At 38.0% G+C, this 24,975-nt stretch overlaps 1 protein-coding gene across 3 annotated transcripts in view; it reads right to left on the bottom strand.

The window, feature by feature from the left end:
• BMPR1B (bone morphogenetic protein receptor type 1B) overlaps window positions 1–24,975 on the bottom strand; it is a 233,994-nt gene that overhangs the window by 190,158 nt on the left and 18,861 nt on the right. Inside the window, exons 1-2 of one of the 3 annotated variants that reach the window (XM_072334641.1) lie at window positions 10,317–10,322; window positions 9,774–9,831 (exon numbers count right to left, since the gene is read on the bottom strand). The exons of the other annotated variants lie outside the window; for them this stretch is intronic. The gene's annotated coding sequence lies outside the window, so the exon portion shown is untranslated. Of the gene's footprint in view, window positions 1–9,773; window positions 9,832–10,316; window positions 10,323–24,975 lie in introns of those variants that run through there. 3 annotated transcript variants of the gene reach the window in all.

Raw genomic sequence — 24,975 nt, forward strand, 5'->3', positions numbered from 1 at the left:
CAGGGATGTTTCTGTAAATTCACAACCTTTTCCTTTAAAATAACACGATTTCATCAGCAGTGAAATAAATTAAAATGTGTACCCATGCATATGATACCCCCAGCATGGAAGAAACATCTATGAGAAATGGTTACAAAAATGTTACGAAACTTCAGTATCTGTTGATTTTTTGTTGTTGTTTGTTTTAATAATGCTAAAAAAGGAAATAGATGGGGAGAAAAACCCACAGGAGATAGAATTAAAGGTCTTATTAAGCTGATGTAGTGAGAAGTAAGGAAGTTAGGGAATTCTCCATAAAAATCAGAATAATTTCTTAAACCTCCCTTATTTACAACATGATATGCTATTACCATTTAAAAAAAAAAAAGAACCAGATCTGCAGTCTTCTGTTTGTAAACTTCATACAAGAAAGTGCTCTGTGCTTTCTTTTAAAAGACCTATTCACTGCACACTGTAAATAAAATGGGGTGAACTAGGGAGAAGCAGGGGACAGAAGTCCTGTCTTAAATGTAATAATCCAGTTGCCACACTAAGATGCAAGAGAAATGACTGTCATGTCTCCATCCGTCTGAACAGCCTTCATTGCTCTGGAGGAAGGAGAGTACTAAGTAATTTGTTAACTGAAGGGAAAACAGAAATTTCCAAATGGAAAATATCCACCTCAGCACAGTATGAAGTAGGTTGCCAATACACTGCAGTAGAAAGTAATTTGTGAACTGAATCTCCAAGCATTTCCTTTCACCTGTAAACTTCAGAGCTGAATGATCTTGAGCTATAGCGGCTTCGTACTAAATAACAGCCACCACTTCTGTCCGTCGCATACACATTAAAAAAAAAAAAAATAAACATACATGGAAACAGTATGAAAATTGGGAATGATTAGAAACATTATGACATGGAATTACCACTTAGTCACGAAGATCGCATAACATTACCCTTGAATAATTAAGGGTCGATAGGTCAGTATTTGCATGCAGACCTTTCCTCAAAGCAAGGTTACCAAAGTGACCTATCCTCAATCCTCTGCCTCCCAACGTAGTTTTTGTCCATCTCTGTTCCAGGTTTTCCACATACTTGGAATTCCACAGATGGTCCCCATCACCTTTTTTTCCAGATGAATTCCCCCAAACAGAGCAGAACTTTACTTCTTAGAAAATAGAGCAACATTTTCCAGAAATTCACAATTCCCAGAAGTGCAACAACTGGCTAATAATTGCTAATTCTACACTTTTAAACATTCTGAAAGAAGTTTGAACACATTTTCAAAAGGCACTGATATTCCGATAAATACTAGATGTATCATCATTTTAATTCAAATGATACATTCTTAGAAACATCTATCCTAAAACCACTTCTAAAGTTTTAGCCAAATACTTTAAGCATGGTATTCTAATGTTCTTTGACATGCACAGAGAACAGTCAATATTCCAGTTCTACGGTCTCTCCTTTTTCTTAGCACTTTATTACACTTGTTGATGTTAACGATTTCCCTTGTTATTTCCCTTCAACCAGTCTTCATATTTCTTCATGCTGAGACAAAAAGGAAAGATAGCATAGTATGTGATTTCCCAGCTCAAGTGTTTCAACTCCGCACACACAGCTGTGCCCATAAACTCTCTTATGCCATCACAGTATCACAGCAGTGCATACACATACACCCTTTGGCCAAACATCCCACATTTATAACATTGTTTTCATTTGGATTGCATGTTTAGTGATCCTTTCTCCACATGCCTACTTGCATCTCCCATGACAGATCTGCCTTTGGTACCTGCACCCTACAACAAGGTGCAAAGGCAGATTTCTATCTTAAAATAAATCTAGTATAATTAATAAAAGATTAATAATGTATACAGAAATAAGATGTATCCTCTTTGGCCAGACATCTCTCTCTTGTAAATGATAATTTATAAAAATATATATAACTAATTTATAAGACTATAATTTATAAGCAGTCTAATTGAGTACATTTTTCAGGAAAGAGATGAGAAATCCTGTAACACAAATGATACATAAATGTATATAAGGAAAATCTTTAATTTCCTATATTAGTGTAATACTTTAACAGGAAGTCATCAAAGAGAGGTAAACTTAAATTAAATGAGAATAAAGGAAATCTGGATTTAATAATTGATTTTTAATCTCCTTTGCATTTATACTTCAGTGACCTTAAAGAAAAAACAAATCCTCCTTTTCACTGGCTGCTGTAACCACTGAAATAAATATTAACTCTAAACCAAATTAAAACAGTATCTTAAAGTACTGAAATACTTCACTAAAAGTACATTATGCAAGTGGAAAACAAGTTTACCCAAATAGTCCTACATTCAAAACAAAATCGCTGAATAAAGAAATTTCTACAAAGAGGATTTATTGTGAGCCTGGTTTGGAATTTTAAAGGTCTGTAAAAGAAATCATAGAATCATAGAATGGCCTGGGTTGAAAAGGACTATAATGATCATCTAGTTTCAACCCCCCCGCCATATGCAGGGCTGCCAACCACTAGACCAGGCTGCCCAGAGCCACATCCAGCCTGGCCTTGGATGCCTCCAGGGATGGGGCATCCACAGCCTCCTTGGGCAACTGTTGCAGTGCATCACCACCCTCTGTGTGGAAAACTTTCTCCTAATCTCTAACCTAAACCTCCCCTGTCTTAGTTTAGAAAGAAATCTACCTTTAGAAAGGTAGATGCCTGGGAACATTTCTTTCTCTATATATTTATATATATACATGTTTTTTTAAGTGCATATGTACATTTTTTGTACATCCACCATGCCCTAAAAGACCCAGCTTCTCCAAGATGTCACATGCTTGGGGCTCCATGAGGCATGTTCACTGCCCCAGAATTCTCAGAACATTTAGAGGATGGGACTGTGATCCATTCACCTTACAGCAAAACCTCTGCTGAAGCAGGCAGCCAATGAGATCTCCATGAGCCATGGCTAGCTGCTGCTGCTCGAGACCACTGCTGTACACTCCTACTCCCCTAGACAAAGCTTAAAGTCACTGCAGCTGGAACAGACAGCATCAAGAGTCACCCCACACAAATATACCTAAACACCACTCACATGTGACTGGTTGCTCCCACGGTATTATCTAATAAGCTGATGTCAAGTTCTCCCCTAATTCTAAACAGAAGTTTTCTGGTATACATCCATTTTTTGAGACTGAGGCCAATAAACCTTTTAACAGTGTTTTTCTTCACAGATCAAAACTGAAGATGCCACAAAGACAATGCATTATTTACTTTTTAAAATATCAAATCAGTTTTAAAAGACAGCTCACTTAAATGTTTTACTTAACAATACTAGTACTATTAACATATAAATAAAGTTACATGCTCTACTTCGTTCCATACTTACAGCTTTTATTTTTACCTTTTCAATCAATTTTGGCAGTGCAGACAGAGAAGTGATTTTTATTAGCTTTCCTACCTCCACTATGGCTGACTCTAGCTTGATTTCAAATGCTTGCAGAATACATTTGATGTTTGGACTACTAACCAAGATGTTTCTCTTTCAACTTGTTTCCTTAGAAGGTGATGGAATCAATTCTATTACTGTTCTTTTCAGAAAAATAATGATGGAACTTCAAAGACTACTGTTTTGTTTTAAACAGAGCCAGTCTGAAATTCAACTACCTGCTAGACTCTAAAATGCTTTTTTAAGCAGTTCACATAACAGCAAGTAAAAAACATAAGACAACACTTCAGCAAGTATGAAACGATAGGAAAATAACCCACATGCTGTTACAGTCTGTTTGTAACTACAAATATAAATTAAGCATAAGGTAACAGTAGCTTAACTAATTCTATTAATCTCTATGAATACGCATTTCATTTAGCCATTTTCACATCCTGTAATTATTCCAGAGGAAACGCAGGTTAAAGGTTCAACTAGCACTTAAAATGTCTCCTAAACCATAATTATATCTACAAGACTTAGCCTGTGGGCAAAATTTGCAAACCTATGACAGAAAGCATTTACTTTTCTCAAATACTTTGTGGAGTTCAATTATTGCAAAGAATTTCTCATTTACTATTAATACTCAGTTATATGCAAAGCGTACCTCAAATTGAAAAGCTATTCACAGCCTGCACAATCTGGACCAGGAAGTATAATTATTAAGGTTTATTAAGTGATTAAAACAGAATCATGAGCTCCCTAATCAAGTTCATTCAAAGAATGCATTATCTACTCCACCTGTACTGTCACAAGTCCATGGAGCCAGATAGGATCCACCCAAGGGTGCTGAGGCAGCAGGCAGAGATGACAGCCAAGCCACATCATCTATCAGCATTCTGGTCAACCAGAGAGGTTCCAGAGGATGAAGGCTTGCCAATGTGACTCCTTCTACAAGAAAGGTCATAAGAAGGATCTGGGGAACTAAAGGCCTGTCAGCCTGAACTCGGTTCCAGGAAAGGTAATGGAGATCATTTTAAGGGAGATCACATAGCATGTGCAAGACAATTCAAGGTCCTGGCCTAGACAGCATGGGTTCATGAAAGGAAGATCCTGCTTGACCAACCTGATTTACTTCCATGATTGAGTGACCTGGCTGGTAGATGAAGGGAAGGCTGTAGACTTCAGCAAAGTCTTCAACACTGTCTCCCACAGTATTCTTCTGGAGATGCTGGCAGCCCATTGCTTGGAGATGTACACTCCCTACTGAATAAAGAACTGGTTGGATGGCCAGGCCAAGAGAGTGGTGGTGAACGGAATCACATCCAGCTGCTGAGTCACAAGTGATGTTCCCCAGCAGTCAGTATTGCAGCCTGTTCTGTTCAGTATCTTTATTGATGAGTGAGTTTGCAGATGACACCAAGTTGGCAGGAAGTGTTGATCTGCCTGGGGGAAGAAAAACCCTACAGAGAGATCTGGATGGGCTGCATCACTGGAAGCCAGAGCAATGAGGTTCAACAAGACTAAGTGCTGGGTCCAACACTTTGGCCACAACAACCCCAGGCAATGCTACAGGCTTGGGACAGAGTGGCTGTAAGACTGTGTGGAAGAAATGGACCTGGAGGTGTCTTGCCAGCAAGAGCAGGGAGGCGATCATCCCTACGTACTCAACTCTGGTGAGGCCACACCTCAAGTACTGTGTTGTCAGCCCCTCAGTACAAGAAAGACATCGAGGCCCTGGACTATATCCAGAGTTGGGTAACAAAGCTGGTGAAGGACCTGTAGCACAAGCCTTATGAGGAATGAGCTGAGGGAACTGGGATTATTTAGTCTGGAAAAGAGGAATCTCAGGAGTGATCTTATTGCACTAGACAACTACCAGAAGGGAAGTTGTGGTGAGGTGGGTGTCAGCTTCTTCTCCCATGTAACTACTGAAAGGACTAGAGGGAATGGCCCCAAGTTGCTCCAGGGGAGATTCTGGTAAGACATTAAGAAATACTTCCACTCCAGGGGACTAGTCAGGTGCTGGAATGGGCTGCCCAGGGAGGTGGTAGAGTCACCAACACTGGAGGTGTTCAAGAAATGTTTAAATGTTGTACTGAGAGACATGGATTAGTGGGAAATATTGCTGACAGGTGGACAGTTGGACTGGATGATCTTGGAGGTCTTTTCCAACCTTGGTAATTCTATGACTCTATGATAAAAGCGTAGTTACAGCTGTAGACATTGCTTCATCATTTTCACAGATAGGAGGAGAACCCACAAACTACACAATGTTGTGATATACACCTCTTTAGATAAATTATGCTCTTAGGAAAAATAAATAAATAAATTATATATATATATATATATATATATAAAATTTGATCTGAAATACGATGAGGAGAGGTTGAGAAGTAGCGAGCATTCAGAACAGGCAGGAATTCAAGCTGATAACACATAACGAGTGAAACTTACAGCTCTTACCTACAGAGTTTTATTCTCCTTCCTTACATTAAATGAGCATGACTGCCATACACAGCATACATTCAACAAAACATTCAACTACATTAATTTGCCACCAGCAATTTATAAGACACCTAAATAAAAGGCTATTGCTTGTCATTATTAATAAGGCTCCGATTTTGTTCAACTGTGGCCTCTCTTTAGTTTTTGATGTGAAAGCATCAATAGAAGTTTTTTATAATGAAGGTTGTGGGCGCCAATTCAAAGTCTGGGTATTGGAAAACAACTACTTCACTACTCATTACAAATGGTGCAATTGATGAAGTCTGGCAAGCAAGTTCCAAAATTTTGGTTAAAAAATATGTAATGTCAAAAACTAATGAAAAGGACAATAATATATTTATACACACATATATTAAACTCTCAAAATAGTAAATAGTAGAATTAAAGCTGTTCATGAACCATGAATTCAGTTGTTTGATATGTAATAGGGATAACTGCTTTGCTGAATTCTTATAGTACAGGCCAGCTATGCAGCCAAGGAGTGGGGAAAGAGGGGGAAATAAATATAGCAGAAATACCAATACTCCTGTGACCAGTTCAGTGTTGTAAGTTAAAATAGTCCTTCTCTCCTAAACTTTTATTTTATGCACTGCTTATCCCACTTTATGAGATATAAAAGTATAAAAAAAATCACTGCACTCCAACATACACGAAAACTATATAAAAATGCAGAAAGAGCATTTTTAATGACAAATAATATAACACTGACCCACTATAGCGCCAAATTGAAATCTAAATCAGAATGACCACAGGTAATGAATAAGAATTTTGCTTTACACAAACTTTTCTGCTATTTATTTTTTTTAAACTTTCCAGTTTTCCCAAGGGTGAGGGAGGGTTGGGAGGAGGGTGGGAAGGAAGCTTCAAAGCCATCCTAATTGGGTTTTACATATTTTTTGAATTCTCCCAAGGTGTTCCTTTCCTTGGCCACTTTTCTCCGGAGTTGCATGATCATCTCATTCATCAACACAGTTGGTCAATGGATCTAAATAGGCATTTGTTAAGAAGGAAAGCATTAAATAGTAAATCTTGCAATGTTTTACATTTCAGACACTATTCCTAACCATTCTGATCTTTCACATCCGAATCTACAAAGAGATCAGGAAGCACCTTAAAAGGATTTCCTAAGCATCTTCTACAGGGTAAAACAAAAATTATTCAGGATTAGATATAGGTTTTTTGCTGCCCAAACTTGTTTTCTGACTGCTTCTCACTTAGTTCAGTTCACACTGATGACATTTAGGGGATGGAGAGGGAATTAAAATATCAAATCTTCACGTCCAATTCAGAAAATATTCAGTGCTTCACAGAAGCAGCAGGGAAGTCCAAAGTCTCTCTGACTTTTCTGTCCTATGGGACAAGCTTTACACAAGGAGTAACACTACTCACATAGATCCTCCACTACCGAGGTATTAATATTTTTGTTCATCCTCAGCATTTGGGTTATTACGTCTTACTACTAAATATGGGGGCTGCTCCAAAAGTAATGTCTCCTGTTTTATTATGCTGGCCCACAATATCAGAGGCAGATGTTGGCAGTACGGCAGTAGAGGCTGAAACTTCTCACCAACATTCTGTTACATTTTGTAGCCATGGGACAGACAGCAGCAGAGGGGCAAAATGGCATAGGCGTGTGTATGAAGTAAAGGTGTGTCACTGAATTCCTCCATGTGGGAAAAATGGCATTGACACTCACTGATGCTAGCTGAGAATTCATGGAGACCAAACAGTGGATGTACGCACAGCAAGGTGGTGGGTGGAGCATTTCAGCAATAACAACAGAAACATGAAAGACAAGCAGCATTCCAGATGGCCATACATAGATGTCACAACACAAAATGAAGACATCTTGATCACCTTATTTGTGAGATCTGGCTAATAGTGATTATGTTGAAAACCAGTGAGAATTTACTCTACTCTGTTATTTTGCTCTTTGCAGTTGTTATAGTCTCCATTAAAAAAAACAGGAGGCACTACTCTCAGAGTGACCTATGGATGTTTTCCATTTTTCCTAAGGATACTACTCATCACTGCCATAATCACTGCTCAGTGAGGCAAAACACCAGATCCTGTTTCAAATGCATGCCAGTCTCTTCAGTTCCTTCCCCTTCCCTAGTGTCTGGAGAAGGACTTCAACTTTCTGCATCAGCAATTTCTTTGTTTTGATGGTGAAACTGGTCACCTTTTACAAATGATGCAAATGAGCCAGGCTTGAACATTTTGCTTGCTGGCAAGTCAAGTCCTGCTGTTTTATGACAGGAATGCCAGAAGCAGCCTAGCTTTAAACATTAAGTTTCTCTGCAGTAGGCTCAAGGTTGATTTTCTGCTTCACAGAGCCAAATTACCTTTGCTCAACACTGACACATTCAGAGCCAGGGTTTACAAAAATCAGCTGTAGTCAAAGCAGATGGTGTCAATCATTGAAGTATTCTAAACATTTCTCTTCTTAAACATCACTCAACACCTCTAAAGATAAATGTATTTTAGAAGATAGAGCCATGTGTTAAAAAGCAAAAGACTTAAATGGAATCAGGGTAGACACAGACTTCCCTCATAATGTACCTGCTAAGTAAATAATGTTATTTTTATTAAAGAATAAAGCATATTGTAAATTTGCATAAAATAGTGTGTAATTCATGTGTTTGAATGTAAGTTTTGGAAACTTACAATCAGTTAGAAATATATGCTGGTCTAAATATAGCTGTACAATAATTTTGAGACATTTGTTAAAAACAATCTGAAAAATGTATGTATGGTCAAATGTTACTTTATTTTTCACTGAAGGAAAGTATGACAGCACACACCTGTTGTTTACAACAGCTTCTAATGAAAAGGTGCCAACACAAACCTACTTGTGAGATCTCCATGCTGCTCAGCAGAAAGAAACTAAGGCCCTGATTCAGCAAACTCTTAGTTTTGATTGAATACGTTACCTGCACTGAAAGTTCACAGGAATATTTCACTCAAAATAAGCTGCCAGCCTACAATAACATTTCAACACTTGAAGCTAAAATGGTACCTAAATAAAGCCACACCAACACTATATGCTTTGTTTGCGAATAAGCTTGATGCATAGTTTTAGATGGGGAATAACATCTCTTGTTATTTTTGTCACTTACAGCCTGTCATAGTTCAGTAACTGCCCACTGAATAAGACATTGACCATGAGATTCCTATAGTTGAGATGGGCAGGCAGAATTTAAACTGTCAGTCCATTCATTTACAAAAGCTCCTTGGCAAAGCTAATGGCAAGGCATTCTCTGTAAGCAAGAGCAGTGACTTCAGCTTTCTGTACAAGGTTCCTGTGTACCAGAACTAGTATAAAACATCATGGACTTATCTCACATCCAGTATAGCCATATAAGCATCCTCTGCAAGAACAGCACCTGCAACAACTGGCACTTAATCTGATTACTTGTGTAATACGAAGCAAAGAAAATAACCACTCACAGATTAACTATGTAGTTTTCATTATAACTACAATTACTGCCAAGAGAGGGAGGGAAAAATGGTAAATTCAACACTTTGGTATAGCTGTTAGTGTTTTGGAAACCCAAAGTTACCTAGAAGCATCAAACTGACTTTTGTCTTTTCCAAAGTATTGAAGAACTCCCACGGAGCAAGAAAAGCACCGTTTTCTTCTCATTGCAGCTTCATCTCAGACACAGCAGTGCATAACAGCCCTGGTCAGCTGCAACCAGCAGCCCACCCTCACCTCCAACCCACACATAGTGCAGTACCCCTGCAGCAACCCCCCATGTAAACCCAAGAATGTCTTTGGGCTCTAGAGATTAGTTAAGTATTAGTACTTTCAAAACACATACAGTTAAGTAAGGAAAACAGAAACCTGCTGTACCTGCTCACCTCCACTTATCTTAAATCCCCTGATCACCGATTGTTTCCCAGATTTCTCCTGCACAACCTACAATTAGAAAACCAGATTTCATAAGGTAATTTTATGGATCCAATAAAAGCAAGCATCTGGTATCTTCTTAGATTTCATTTTTCAGAAGAGACTGGCTCATCTGTAAGAGTATTTCCTGTAATTTGGTTCTTTGCAGAATATTTAAAACATCAAAAAATATATGGTATGATTTATGGAGCAGCTTCCATTTACAGTGTTACCTCATTGTGTACTCAAGCATTAAGGAAATGCAAAGCCCATGTGTTTAAACCTGCACTCTTTTATAGCGTTTTTACAGGCAGCCACTCCAGCAAGCTCTTGCTAGGAAGCAGAAGTGACCAAGGCAGTGATCTTAGACAGCAATTACTGACAGTAGAAAGGAAGGTTAGAAAAAGAGGGCAAATAAGGTGGTAGGGCTTTTATTGTTTCGATTAGTATTCCTGAATATGAATACATCTGCTAAAGCAGGTGAGGGCATAATTTAACTGTGGCTGTCAGCTTACCTTCAACTTGCCATCTCCAAAGAACACGGTGCATGATTTGGAGTTGTCCCCAGCAAGTTATGACCAACTTGACGCTTAGACTGGTGTAATTAGTGTTAATCATTTCTCACTTGGATGGATAAGGGTTTGACACAATAATTACAAGAGTAATTACGAGACTAATTATGTTAATACATTAATATTATGTGTAATTACTTTAGGAGTAATTGTCAATATTAATTCTATATAATAATATTAGTTCTACTGATCCCTGTAACTCCTCACTTTGCTGATTTTGCTATGTAAATGGTACAAACTTTTTGTGCATTTATCACCTTTATAAGTTATTTCCTCTGAAGCTTAGTTGTTCAGTAACTGATTTTGAAACATCTGACCCCAACGCTCTTACTCACCTGTGTGAATAAATCCTAGCCCCACAGAGAACAGAAGAATTCTGTTTCTTTATTATCAACTTCCTCTGTGATACAGCAAGTCCTTTTTAAAATATTGCCAGGTAGTAAAAACAGATTTTGCATTTTCTTAAAGCAGGAAGACTTGTAGTAGGAGATGAGCTCCTCATTATCCATCTGTTTTCAGTTGTTCATATTTATATTACCAAACTTTCCAGATGTCACGTTCTTCATATTTTGTCCCTGTGGAATGATAAACTATGTTCCTCTTACCAGCGCTGACATCTACCCTTACATTTGGACATTGGAAAGAATTTATAAATGACTGATGTGTTAAATTCTTATTTTCTATAGAGATTTCCAAGACCAGCATTCACCAATTCCCTCTTGCAAACTACTTAAAGAGAGAAGAAAAAGGATAGCGTGGTGAGTCTGGGTGGAGGAAAAGCAGCAGCACAAAGTGAAGTTAACTGGAAATAAAACTGGAGGCAGACTTGCCTCCAGTGAGCCATTTATATATATTGAAAAGAGGAGAAGCAAACAACAAAACAAATGCCAGACTTGCAGGTGTGCTAACAAATTAAAACTGGAGCAGGAAAAGAAAAAAATCTGCTATATCCTTTCAACCTCTGCTTCACCTCAGCAAACTGTATGACGCAACCATTATGCTGGATTCTAAGGAGAATTGCATGCAATCAGCCTTATCAGCACCACCTGTAAACACACTGCGAGTATCTGCACAGTTTGCTACAGCTGTGCTCTGCAAGTTGGCACCAATCACAGGTGTTCCAAAGCTGCCCTGAGCTACTAAAAGATGGAGAAAGAAAAAGAACACAGACTTTAAGAAATTGCTATTACAGACACCACATGCAGCAATAATTTTTTTCAGCCATTAAAGGAATTTTCAACAGGACATGCTACAGGCATCTGGCTACTCAAGAAGGCATTGAAGAGACTAAATGCATGTTCTCTACCTAGGTGATTTCTGCCACTAGGAGTTACTCCAATGCAATGAGAGAATTTGTGAAGTTGCATGGGATGCATCAAAATAGAATTAGACATTGTGTTCTGAAATCTCCAAATGATGTTTATCTTTGTATACATCCTACCCAAATTTTCTGCTTCACATAAAATTGTTGTTCTTCACTAAAATATGAAAAACAGCAATTTAGTTTCTTTATATGAAGAAACCCAAAGAATTCCTGATTCTAAGAGCCAAAACCTATTTGTGTGTCTATTACTTCGGAGAACGAATAGAGCAGATCTTTAAGCTGAACATTAGCCAACAATGTGTCCTCGCAGCACAGAAAGCCAATCATATCCTGGGCTGCATTCAAAGAAGTATGGCCAGCAAGGTGAGGGAGGTGATCCTGCCCCTTTACTCCATGCTGGTGAGACCTCACCTGGAGAACTCCAGATGTGGAGTCCTCAGAACAGAAGAGATATGCACCTGTTGCGGAACACCCAGAGGAAGGCCACAGAAAGAGATGAAGATTTCATAAGAGATGAAATGCCTCATCCATGATGAGGACAGGCTGGAGCTGTTCAGCTTGGAGAAGACTCCAGGGAGACCTGATAGTGGCCTTTCAGCATATTAAAGGAGGACTATAAGAAGGCAATAGGCTTTTAGCAGGGTCTTCTGTGACAAGGGGAAATGGTTTCAAACTAAAAGAGGGAGATTTAGATTGGATATAAGGAAGAAGTTTTTTATGATAGTTGTAGTGAACCACTGGAACAGGTTGCTCAGACATGTGGTGGATGCCCCATTCCTGGACACATTCAAGGCCAGGCTGGCTGGGCTCTGAGCAACCTGATCTAACTGTAGATGACCCTGCTTATTGCAGGAGAGTTAGACAAGATAACCTTTGAGGATCTCTTCCTACTCAAAGGACTCTATCTGCCCTTTGTTGGACTGTATGTTTGAATTATTACAGTACAGGTTGTAGTAATATTTTAAATGAAAATTCCTGAGGAACACAACTTGATCCATTCTCTTCAAACTACCAGCAATGGCCTCACATTCAACAGTATTTCTAAGTGGTTTTCTAGGGACTTATATTCAAATTATATCTTCTCTACCAGTACCTTATACATATGGCACCTGGGCACAGAGGCTGAACAGGCATGGCAGGGACTCCCCAAGTTCCTCCAGATAAAGACCAAGGCCCACGATGCAAACTACTGAACCTTGTCAGACAATGCAGAAACAAATGCAGACGTTCACTGGGATAAATGGCTACATATGTAAAGGCAGGTAGGGAGGTTTTTTGTTGCTGTTTGTTTTCAGAAAAACAAGAATAAAGAGAAATAAGACTGAATAAAAATAAATGATTGCATAGAGAATGAAAATTTAAAAGACCCCTCCTCCTGCAAATTCTCCTCTATTCACAGTTGTTTAGGGAAAATAACCAGAGCCAGACTTAGTACATTTTTTTTTTTACCCTTCAGCATTAGGTTCTGCCCCACATAATTTCTAAGAAAGCCCCCTACAGTTTGGAAAGTTTACTCCGAAAATAATTTCTGCCAAATTACAGGAAGAATTACTCATGCATTTATTACCAACTGTATGAAATAGTTATGTCTTTCAAAATATTATAAAAAAATTAAAAGGGAGACTGATTCAACTGATTCAAAGAGAACTTTTGTCCCTCTATAGCAGGTTGTAAATACCCTGCAGAATATTTCAAGAAGTATATAGCCAGCCCTAGGAAGTTAAATTGCCTGTTCAGCAGAAAAATGAGGCATGTTGCATATTTCATGATTCCCCATATTCAAGATATTCCTGCCCTTGCAGGGATTCTCACTTGCTCTATGAACGAAGCAATTTTTTACTAAGAAAATCCCTCAAAACAAAGTCAGGGAAGGCACTGAGGCATACAGGTCAGGCACTAGCATTTTTAATATATCATTTAGAGCTTTCTGTAGGACTTTATTAGATAGTTTTTAATTAAAACTTCATTTTAAAAAAATATATTTACATAATACATAATAAATAAGCCATTCAGTAGCTACAAAAAAGTCCATGTTACAAGCCATGCTGATTTTTACTTAATTTAAAAATAAATAAATAAATATTTTATGCTTTGTGTTTGCAAAATTGAACACTGTAACTACAATCAATAGGCTTTCCCAAGAAAAAGTGCAAGAACAGAAAGACATCTACATCCAAGACTAATCAGAGAGATACACTCTCCAGTAGAGCAGAATAGTCTCACAGATGCGTATCACCTGGGTAACAACACACATTTAAAGGGAAATCAGAGGGTTCTTGAGATTGCTGTAGGCATTAAGTTAACACATCCCACAAAAAGAAACTCAAAAACTCAGGAATAAGATCTGAGAAACTGCACTTCAGATAAATACCAGACCAGGTCTCACTTTATTTGCCTATTGTAAACCAATGCTGGCAATGCACAACAGGCTTGGGGATCACAGAGTTTGGACCGCTTTTCCTATCCAGCTCCAAAAAAAAAAAGGGCATTATCAACTCAGAAAATTAGGAGGAACGCTCCTACATAGGGTTTGCTCACCAAGCATAGCAACAAGAAGACACAGGCAAAGCTTGTCACTTTGTCATTGTAAGAATAAATGCCACATTGTCACATCATTTCATAAACACACACACCAAGAAAGCAAAAGCAGCACATCCTCATATCCTGAACTGGTTTTGCCTATCAGCCTAGTTTCTTCAGACAGTTTCCAGCAAGCTGCCTTGCCTGCTAGAAGAGAGAAAACACAGCCTGATTTTGTTTTTGTTTTGCTGTGGTTTTGGTAAGTCCTGAGCTTTTGTCCTGAGGACAAAACCCACGTGCCTGACTGGACAAGTAGTCAGGCCAGGTTTCTTGCAGGTTGAGAGTTGCACTGCAAACACCCTGCCCCAGAGTGGCTTGTCTTGAGGCAATTTTCTTCATTATATGTTTTTCCCATGCTTTCTTACTGAACAACACTCATGATTTGGCATACATAGAGTACGCTACATATAGTGTAAATATATGTGAAGCAGATGTATAGTGAATACTTAATTAACCACTTTAGACTTTCATTAGACTGCATAAGAGGTTCCAACAGAGTTCTGCCCCTGTTCCAGTGCTTTCTTCCTGGTTTGCTGCAGCAATACTAGGTCAGACAACAAGCCGCACAACTACAGGAGGTAACAATTTGGCTCTTGGCAGTAAGTTTTTTCCATATCAGGGACAAGAGCTGTCTCAACCAATGCCTGCTTGGTTTGTTTGGATGACCAGGAAACAGTTGCTAATCTAAAAGACCCCATGGCAGTCAATTTAGACCCTTGTAACTCCATTCCACACTTGCTAAACCTTTTCACCAAACCTTATTAGAAACAGAGCTCCCACAGCACAGGAGGGAATTAGAGGGTTTCTGCACTGCATTCACACCATCACAAGCTATACTGGAGCAGCCATGTGCTGGAGTGCTTTCCTCAGCCCTTATATTAAAGCGACTCACTTTACAGGTCAGTGCTCTGGCAAGCTTGCTCCTTGGCGAGACTAGCAGCTTCCACAGTGGCAGAGTGAGGTAGCCACAGCTGTACCAGCTGTGCATTTAATGCTGAGCACAGGTTCCCAACAGCTTAAGTAATAAGAGTTCTGCATAGCAGTCAAGATCACACTTTAAGCAGCCATGAGCAAAACAGAAGCAATTAAAGAACAACCAGGGAGTGCTCAAATGCGTAACCAGATACTCTCACAGCCAATACATATCAATACAACACATAAAAACATGGTCAAGCACCACAGTTCCCTCCCTCAGAGCACCACAGTTGGGTGGTCTTGCAATGAAAAGTATGTGTTAAATCAGATCTTGTCCACCCAGAAAGACAGCCAGCCATAAACTAGTTCCCAACGCTTCAAAACAGAAAGGGCTCCAATCAATGGTGCCAGTAACTCGAGTAACCCCAGAGAGGACTTTTCTGGCCAAGGCAATGGTTGACCATGGCTTTTCATGGGAACACAGCACTGGAAGGGACCTCCTGAATGGCAGGTATAATTCTCTATTTCCTCCTTTCACACCAAAAGGGAAAACAGGGTATTCTCTATACATAATTGTGGAACATTCTAAGCCTACACATCTATACCCTGACAGCTGGTACACTAATAGCACATTTTCTGCTATTCACAATCCTGTTATGTAATAGGAAGCGCTACTAAGCAACTGAATTTCTGCAGTAAGGACTCCAAATCATCAAGTCATCAAAAGAAAATTGCAGGAATTCACAGTTCCTAATGGAAAGATGAGAAAGCTGCAAAAGAAGTCAGGCAATGACTGGAAGACTGCAAGAGTCTGGAAAGACTATAAAGAAGATAACAGCAAAACACAGGAGCACAAAGACCTGAGTTTTAGGACAAAAGGAAATGGCAAGGACAGCAACATTTCCAATGAACTGGAACAGAGACACATAAAAACTCCACACACAAGATTTCAAGGTGTCTATTTTCATTCTGATGTACTAAAGAAATGTCAAAAGCCAACAGTCTGAACAGAAGCCAAAACTTAAATCAAAATGTCCACTCTCCTGCCAAATGACTCTTCATCCCACAATTTTAAATTTCTGGGAAACGTATGGTACATTTATTGTCAATTGGCTTCTGCGTTTTATGGCTTCTTGGGTAATAGCAACTGGCCAGTGAGTTCTACAGGCAATTTTAAGGAATGTTTACCAGGCAATTTCCAAGATTTCTGGAGAATGTGAATTACCAAATAGGTGTTTTTAATTTAGGAACTTATAAAGTGAAAACTATATTTTACACTTTGAGATTAGTTACTGTCATTACTGCTAATGGACATGAAAATAAACACAACCAGTATAACCACAAAATTCAACAGAATTTAATAAACTCATTTTAGGACTAGATAATTCATATCCCAGAGCTCTGGAAACCCTGGCACAAGAAACAAGAAGTGGTAAAGAAAATATTTTCATAGCTCTCCAATACTGAGGATGGTGCCATCTGATCAAAAATGGCAAACATAATACCTATGAAAAGAAAAAATGTAATTTGGATAAAGAGAGCCTACTAAATCTGATCTAAGCAAAATGCATGGCTCTAGGACAATTAATCAGAGGGGGAAAAAAAGGAAAAAAAATGTATTAAAGAGACGGAAGTAAAAATACAGAGGAATAAACTTGTAACTGCATGACCCCCAACTACACACACACTAAAATAAAATAAAATAAAATAAAATAAAATAAAATAAAATAAAATAAAATAAAATAAAATAAAATAAAATAAAATAAAAAACTTTTTATTTTACTTAATTTTTTAAATTGTTTATTTGGCCTTCAATAAAGCATATGATAGCGTGACTAATTCTTATTGAGCCTAGAAATAAAAGGGGAGACCTGAAGTATAAAGAATTTTACTTGATTGACTATAGAGTTTTAAAAAGAAAAAGCATGCAATGTGTTGAAATTACTATTACTAGGCTTCTACAAATATTTGTTCAGAAAACCATTTCATTTGGTAACTTCATCAATGATTTCAACCAGAGGTATCTTATCAAAACCAGGTTATGACACAAAGCTTGGAAATAAGATCAACAAGCAGAAGTGCCATACAGAATATAATAGAGTTTGATGGGTTACTCTGAGATGCCTGAGCATGGAAGTCCAATAGCAAAAAATACTATTTCTGAAAGTACCAGAAAATAAAGTTACTTATCAACCAGGAAATTTTATGGGGCTAAAATATCTTGTTGACAATATTTGTTGATACCGCATTGGCTGTCACCTGCCAATATAATCTACAGGTGTCAAAGGCAAATATAATCTAAGCACTTATCAGGAGTGGTGTATCCAGCAGAGAGAAGAAAGTGTTAGTGCCGACATGCTTCAGGAGAGAACACAAATCTGGCCATTCATGCTCAAGAAAGCTGAATACAAACTAATGACAGAGGAGGTCTTAAGAGTGTCACAGGAGTAGAGAGCATCTCTCAGAAAAAAAGAAAAAGATACTAAGCAAAAATAGCCCAGCAAGACAAAGTGAGAGAATGTCTTCCTCTTGCAAGCACACAAACATTAAAACAAATAAGCAAGTAAATAAACAGAAAATACACCAAAACCACACACAAACAAACAACCCTGGCTCATTGTGCATGAATTTCCACAACTGGTTGCTCACATTTTTTACCTAATTACTGATATAATAAAATGTGGAGATCTTGATACTTAAACTATTAAACTATTTAATATCATTTCTATCTGATCACATGTAAATCTGCAAAGAGCTTGCATTTCCCATACAAGGAAGGTCAGACTCACTGGAATGAGCAGAATGAATGTCAAAACCTAAATCCTGTACACCCAAATGTTAAGATGTTCAAAGGAATTCAGACATCTATTTTTAAAACCTTTTTACGGGAATCAGACTTAGTTCTGTCAGTTCTTGTTGAATAACCTAGTAGAACTAAACAAACTCTGCAGAAAGAGGCTCAAAATTGTCTGCCTGTAGTGCAGGGGGATAGCTTTTCTGTCAGACAGGAAGATGTGACTAGACTATTTGGCCTCAATAAAACCTTTTTGGAAAAAAAACACAGAACATAAGGCATGGATTGTTCAGACTGTATCCTTTAAGTAATATTTGGGCACTTCTAAAAAAGACATGCTAACTTTCAGAAGTGCCAGACAACGTCTCTGTAGTTAGGTTTGGCTTGTGCCTGTACAAAAATGAGCCTGGTCCTGTTGTGATGATCTGGCTTACCTCACTTGGTCCCACCAGTGGTGTGGGACAGTAGTCTTCCCATCAGGGCAAGGTTACATTTATGCTCTGCGGGGAGGCTATTCAACATCTGTCTAAACTATGAGAATAAAGCCAAAGCCTTAAATGAGTAGTGAGTGAAAAGCCACCTTAGTAGCATTAGTAGATTCTCTACTCTGGCACGTCTTATAACCTGTTTTAATCAGGAAGTTCTGCCTGTTCTTTCTCTGTTGTTCATCTTTTGGATCTATTCCAAGGGATATGATTTAGCTAGGAAGTATTGGTGATGGTTGGACTGGATGATTTTTTAGGTTTTTTCCAACCTTGATAATTCTGTGATCCTGTTCTTTACTCTCCAAACCATAGCAGACTGCTAATCCAGTGTGTTCCTGTTTTTTTTTCTCCTCGACATCTCTATTTAGAGACCTAAAAAATAATGGTATATCTTTAAGTGAATGTCCCTATGTCAAGCTCAAGGCTGCAGTAATACAAAAGCTAGGACATACAGAACAATCGTATACATAAACATGAAGGATGCAAATAATTTTTCTTTGGATAGAAGACTTCTTGGGCTTCTATTTGGACCAAACAACCAAACTGAAAGCAGACTTGGCAGAGCAATGAACTGCTCTTCATAACAAGTGGAAAGTAAGAAAATACTTAGAATTCTTTTACTTCCTTCCAGCTCTTGTTCTAAACCAGCTTATTAAGTACTTTTGCAGTTGTCCCAAAAGGAAAAGTAATTTAAACAATAGATTTCAAAAATCTCTTTCAATATATAGTTCTCATAAACGTTGGTTCTTTGATCTGTTTTATTGGACTTTTTTTTCCAACTCTCAAAGGTCTACTACTAAAAAAACCTTCTCAGGTAATATATAAGTGCTCAAACTGAGAGGAAGTGTTTCCATATTTGAATTTTCTAATAGCTTTATATTCACTGAATAAACACCTAAGCAAACAAGTCAAACATTGAGAATAATCTGCTTTTAGGAAAGAATAACGGTCAGTGCATGAACAAGAGAAGGACAAAAGAAAATACTGGCTATGAATATCAAAACAAATGACAAGGGGGGGGGGGGGGGGGGGGGAGGGGAAGAAATTAAGGTTTAGTTTTCAAAAGAAAGCATTAAATGAAAAAATAAACTTGAGACTGTGAAAAGGGAATAAAAAGGGAATAAAAGAAACAGAGAAGTTATAACTTTTAACAAGATAGCAAGGATTTTCCTGTTAAAGACGTGTGGAACAAAGAAGTTAAATAGACTTGAATTGAGAATTCCTTTAGCATTTTATCTGAAACACTACAGTGTACACGTCTGTGGCTCTATAGAGGTGTTATTGGACAACTGCGGCACCAGTATGTTGGTGCCTCGTGCATAATATTTACATGAACAGAGCTGGGTTGGATTCTTAGGCTGTGGCAAGAAGCTAAATTCTGTAAACTAAAGAGAAAATACATTTCCAGGAATGGAAAATTGAAGTCTATTTCTCAACCAAGACTGAAGCAGATGTGGTGGAATGTACTCTTTCCTGTATGTGAAACATGAAGGTAATCAATGTGAAAAGACCAAAGTGTTCTTTCTTCCCTTCTGCTTTGGAAGAAAGAGGCCTTCAAATGGTTCTTGTTAACTTTCACAGCCTGTGTTTCCTCTTTTCATGAAGGTTCAGGAAAGAGGGAAGTATGTGCTGGTAACTGGCTTGTAAATTTATATACTGCTTGAGAGGAATTTCATCCATTTCTGTGCCTTGGGTTTTTCCAGAGGTACGGAACATATCAGTGTGAACAGCCTTATTTGGTATGCGTCCCTGCTTCTCCTCTTGAACACAGATTTTCCTTTCCTTTGTCTAAAGACCTCTGAAGACTTTCACTACCCCACTGTTAGCAGAAGTATTATCCATCACAAGGATTCAATCACACTAGGGATGCTAACATTCTCTCAAAATCAAGCTCTACCCTTAAGACATCATCACTTTCAATTATTTTCCACTGTCTAAAGCACTAAAGTAACTATTCGTATCATTTTATCATTCAAACCACCATTTGGGCTGGTTTTACCTAGGGTGGATATGGGAGCACCCAAAGGAAAGGAATAGTTCTGTCACCTCTCTGGTTATGCAGAAAGTAATGAAAGCAGCAGCATCTTCAGCTGCATGAGTGGATGGACAGTAGGATACCTTTTTATGACCTGTTGCTGGCTCTTAGAATTTGAAGCACACATAAATCAAAGCTGCAGAGACTTTGAGGAATATTTTTTAACTTGGGTATCTGTCCCAGGAAAAGTTCATGCAAAACATCATCATCCCTGGAGCAATGTTACAGGTTCGCCAAAACAAGTTGCTTAGCTCTTCTAATTCCACAAAACTTCTTTCGGTGCAGCACTGTGCAGAAGAGTGTATTACACTCTTCCTAAGAATGCACTCCTCCCCTTTCTCTCCTGATCATGTGATATATACATTGTAATGTAATCCTCAGAAAATGTCATCAAACATTCAGCAACTCAAGGGAAACTAATGTGTAATTAAGCATGTTACAGATGGATTTCCTCTTTCTAGCTATGGCAAAATGAAAAGCACTGTTCCAGTAAATCTTCTAAACCTTAAATTTGGGAGAGTGATCAACAACAGAAGCATCATCAAACAATGGTAGGCAAGGCCTGATGTTTTCTGTAAGAAAATGCTGTCAAAAACACTACCAAACAAACAAACAAAAACCAGCCTCTTATAGCATTCCTCCCAATATAGCACCTTTTTAAACAACTGAAAATAAAATTTACACTCAGTACACAATAAAATGCTTATTACTTATTTTAATCATCCACATTGCTCTGTGGAACTCCTGCAAATTAAGATCTCAGTGACTTAAGGAGGCCCAAAGAAGAAAAAACAATGTCTGCTGCTTTCTCTAAAACAAAACAATTAACATAAACTGAGAGCAAATGCACTAGTAATGAAGTAATGTTCGCTTCTTTAAAAATTACTTGTTGTTTCTCTAGAGTCTGTACAGTTAAAGTTGGCAGACTGGTTCTCTCCTTGAAGGACTGCAGTCTGAGCAACTCTGGAGTTATTAGCAGATGTTTATCTAGAAGAAAGAACTGGTACTTTAAAATAGACTACAAATAGACACAAGTAAGGTGCAATTAGCTTCATCAGCCACAATCATCCAATTATTAATTTAATGAATAAATACATAGCAGTACGATCAGAGACTAACCATGAGTTTGCATTTAGCCTTTTGCTCATACAAATATTTCCTAAAGAATTCCTCTACCATTCACACTCTGCCTTACATAGCCACATTCAAATAAATTGTGCTAGACATAAACCATTATTTAAACAAGGGCTTTCAAATGCAAAAGTTTTTGAATAACTGTTTTATGTTCAGAGAGTTCACCTTAAAAATTTAATAACCTGTCCACAAGACAAAAAGCTTATAGTTAGGTTTGCAAATACAAATCAAATCATAGCTATGTTTTAGTAGAGCAAGTGATGCCAGGCACTATTGAGGAAGGAGATAAGTGAAGCAGTGAAAAGACTGTGAATCTTCAGCAAGTCTGAAAGAAAGCAAAGCATTGTATTATATGGGTCTTGTGGGTCTTGGAAGAGTGAAGAACAAAGCAAGAGAAAAACATGGCTCAAGTATGAAGATTACAAATGAGACTGTAACAATTTATCTCAACATTTAACATTTTATCATTTAAAAAATACAATAAAAACTTGCAGGAGAACAGCACTACATGACAAGACTATCAGGTCAATGTTTTTTCCCATGGAAAAATTAAAGCCAATTCAGAAAAATCATAAGCTGACAAAAAATTCTCCTGATAACAGTGATTTATGAACAGATGTTTTATAGAAACAAGGTAGAATGTTTTAACAGGCTTACTGTGTGTTTTTTTGTTTGTTTGTTTGTTTGTTTTTTAGGAAGAATTACAACATTATTCTGTAGTAAGGCCCACATCATTTTACTTTCATTGCTGAGTTTCATAAACATTTTTAGTTAGAAATGGGTTCAAGGCTAAAATTATGTTGCTGTCAGCCTTAGTAACTTTTCTGCTAGCTTTGGCATTTTACTAAAATTTGGCTTCATAAAAATTAATACATGAACAGGTCTTATATAAAAAGTGCTTTGCTTAAATTATATACACTCAAATAATGGAGTGCAACATTTCATATACGTAAAGGAATACAGAAAAGTATGTTTTAGCTGACAGAGTAAAATAAACCATCCTGTACTGTCCTGAATAAAAAAGTTAGCATAAAAGCTTGTAAGCTTCTTTGTGGAATTCCAAGGGGCATATTTTCAGCAACACTAAACATGCAAATTCTTCTTCCCGAGTGTGTAGGTATCTAAATCCACAAACAAAAAGCCAGCGATACATAAATTAACATCTGCTTGATCAGTTTGCACACTTCTGACATGCATATTACAGTTATATTTCAGAGCATTTATTAATATCTCCCACTGTTTCCCTTTTTTTTACGGCAATATAAAATTTACTAGAATTCAGTTGAGGGACAAATCAATGCAAAATACATCAGAATACAACTTAAGTGCCTCACTCTACAACTGCAGCTCTCAATAATGGTTTGGTAGCCCTTAAATTCTTGCTTAAATCAAAGTTAAGAACTACCACAAACTGAAAGTTTAGCTAGACACTAAATAATATGTATTATGCCCAGTGTTTTAAGATACTGTCATCCTTAAGTACATAAATGGAAAACTGAGGCATAACTGGTTCCATTTATACAAGAAGTTTACCAAGAATCCAATTCAGAAACAGCTATCCAGAAAATTTAAATACGTGTTTGTCTGTTGCCATGTTCTGCATATTTTCCTAAAAGGAGGCTGTACCTACAATTTTTTTAGACTTCTTTCCCAGGTAAGGGTTGTTAACTATACATGTTATGTAGCATTCAGCATTCGGCTTGTTCTGAGAGCTAGCAGGAGAAAACAGGAACAACCTGATGATGAGTTTTCCACAGGTACTGATTCAACATTCTCTGCCTCACCCTTTTTTGAATCAAAAGGAGTTTGCCTGAAATCAAGCACTTGTCAGTCCAAGTCTGACACATCATCATCAGCTCTGGAGGAAGAGTTAGCCATTGCAGAGTCACTTTCCTTAAGAAGGAGCAAGTGGCCACAGTTGGGCATCTGGAGCATAGTATACAGGGTGTGAACAAGTCTATTGCCACAGAAGTGGAAAATCTCCTTTGAATGTGATTAGAAGAAAGAAGTAAAATCAAAGAAGAATTCAGACTCTCCCTAACTACAAAAGCACTTTTCATGTTGTTTTTTGTTGGTGTTTTTTTTTTTGTTTGTTTTTTTTTTTTTTTTTTTTTTGCTACTTCTAAGTGTACCTTTGAAAAACTTTAGCTTTGATATAGGGCCTTACTTCTTGTAAACAAACTTGGTTGCTTTGAACTAGAAGTGGACAATGACCTTGCTTGATCTCCAGGAACCTTGCACTCTGCATTCATAATACCTGGGGAAAGCCTTTGGAAACCTCAGGGAGCTGTTGACCCTACTTGGTTGGGAGTTCTTCTGCAGCAAAGAGCCATTGTAGTGTGGTGAACAAAAAGGCATGACCTGTATCTTCTTTTATTCATCATGCCTCCAATGCATGTTGCAGCACTGAAGAATGCCATCACCTCTCTACAGCACCTTCCACTGAGCTGTTCCTCAGAGGGTTCCTCTCTCTCATTCATGGCTCTTTTATGCCACAGGCATACAAACAGACCTGCAAGATAAAAAGGAACTCCTTCTAGAGGCAGGACTTGGCCTCTCTCCACAACAGCTGTCTGAAGCATCAGGAGGATAAGCAGGGCTCTCCAGTCAGCATAAACAGCTGCAGAAGTCTACTGCACATTGAGATGGGTCAGGAGAATGTGCTGCCTTGCCAAGACTAAGATACCATTTCCAACCGCAAAGTGGATTTATAAGGCTTGAAGAGTGCAGTTAGGCAGCAAAACAAAGGCTGACTTTACAAACGCTGGCCAAAGTGTTTGAAAACATGCACTGGAAATTAAGCAGCTAACTCTTTATTTAGACACCTAAATATTCAGTCTGATGTTAATGAAAACTGTGAGGTGGCCAAACACTTTGGGGGGAAACCTGCCCTCATGAAAAATTCACTCTGGACCACTGCCTGGGAAATGGAATGAAAAGAGAAACCCAGGATAAAATGCTGTTCTCTGAGCCCATCTGCGTTTTCCTTCTCTTCACACTGGGAGTTATATTTTCTCTAAGAGTCAGAAATTCTGAAATAAGTTTATTGAAAGAAGTAGCAGGTTTGTAAAGGGTCTAAAGTGGAACAGATATAATTTTATCATACAATTTCTGTCCTACTTTTTTCCTAGGTGCCTGCTTGGTTAACCACGCCAGTATCACTTACGAAAGTCTTTGGAAAATTTTCTCAGGGATATATTTGCCAGGTGGCTGTGGAGACTGCAGCTCAGCCATCCACCATCTACTGCATAGAGTACGTGGCATGTCACAACACAGGAAAGTATTTCTTTTTAACTCACTCCTTCAGGTGAATTATCTAAGAAGCTGATTGCTTA

The sequence above is a fragment of the Excalfactoria chinensis genome, chromosome 4 (assembly GCF_039878825.1).
Source record: "Excalfactoria chinensis isolate bCotChi1 chromosome 4, bCotChi1.hap2, whole genome shotgun sequence".
Lineage (NCBI taxonomy): Eukaryota > Metazoa > Chordata > Aves > Galliformes > Phasianidae > Excalfactoria > Excalfactoria chinensis.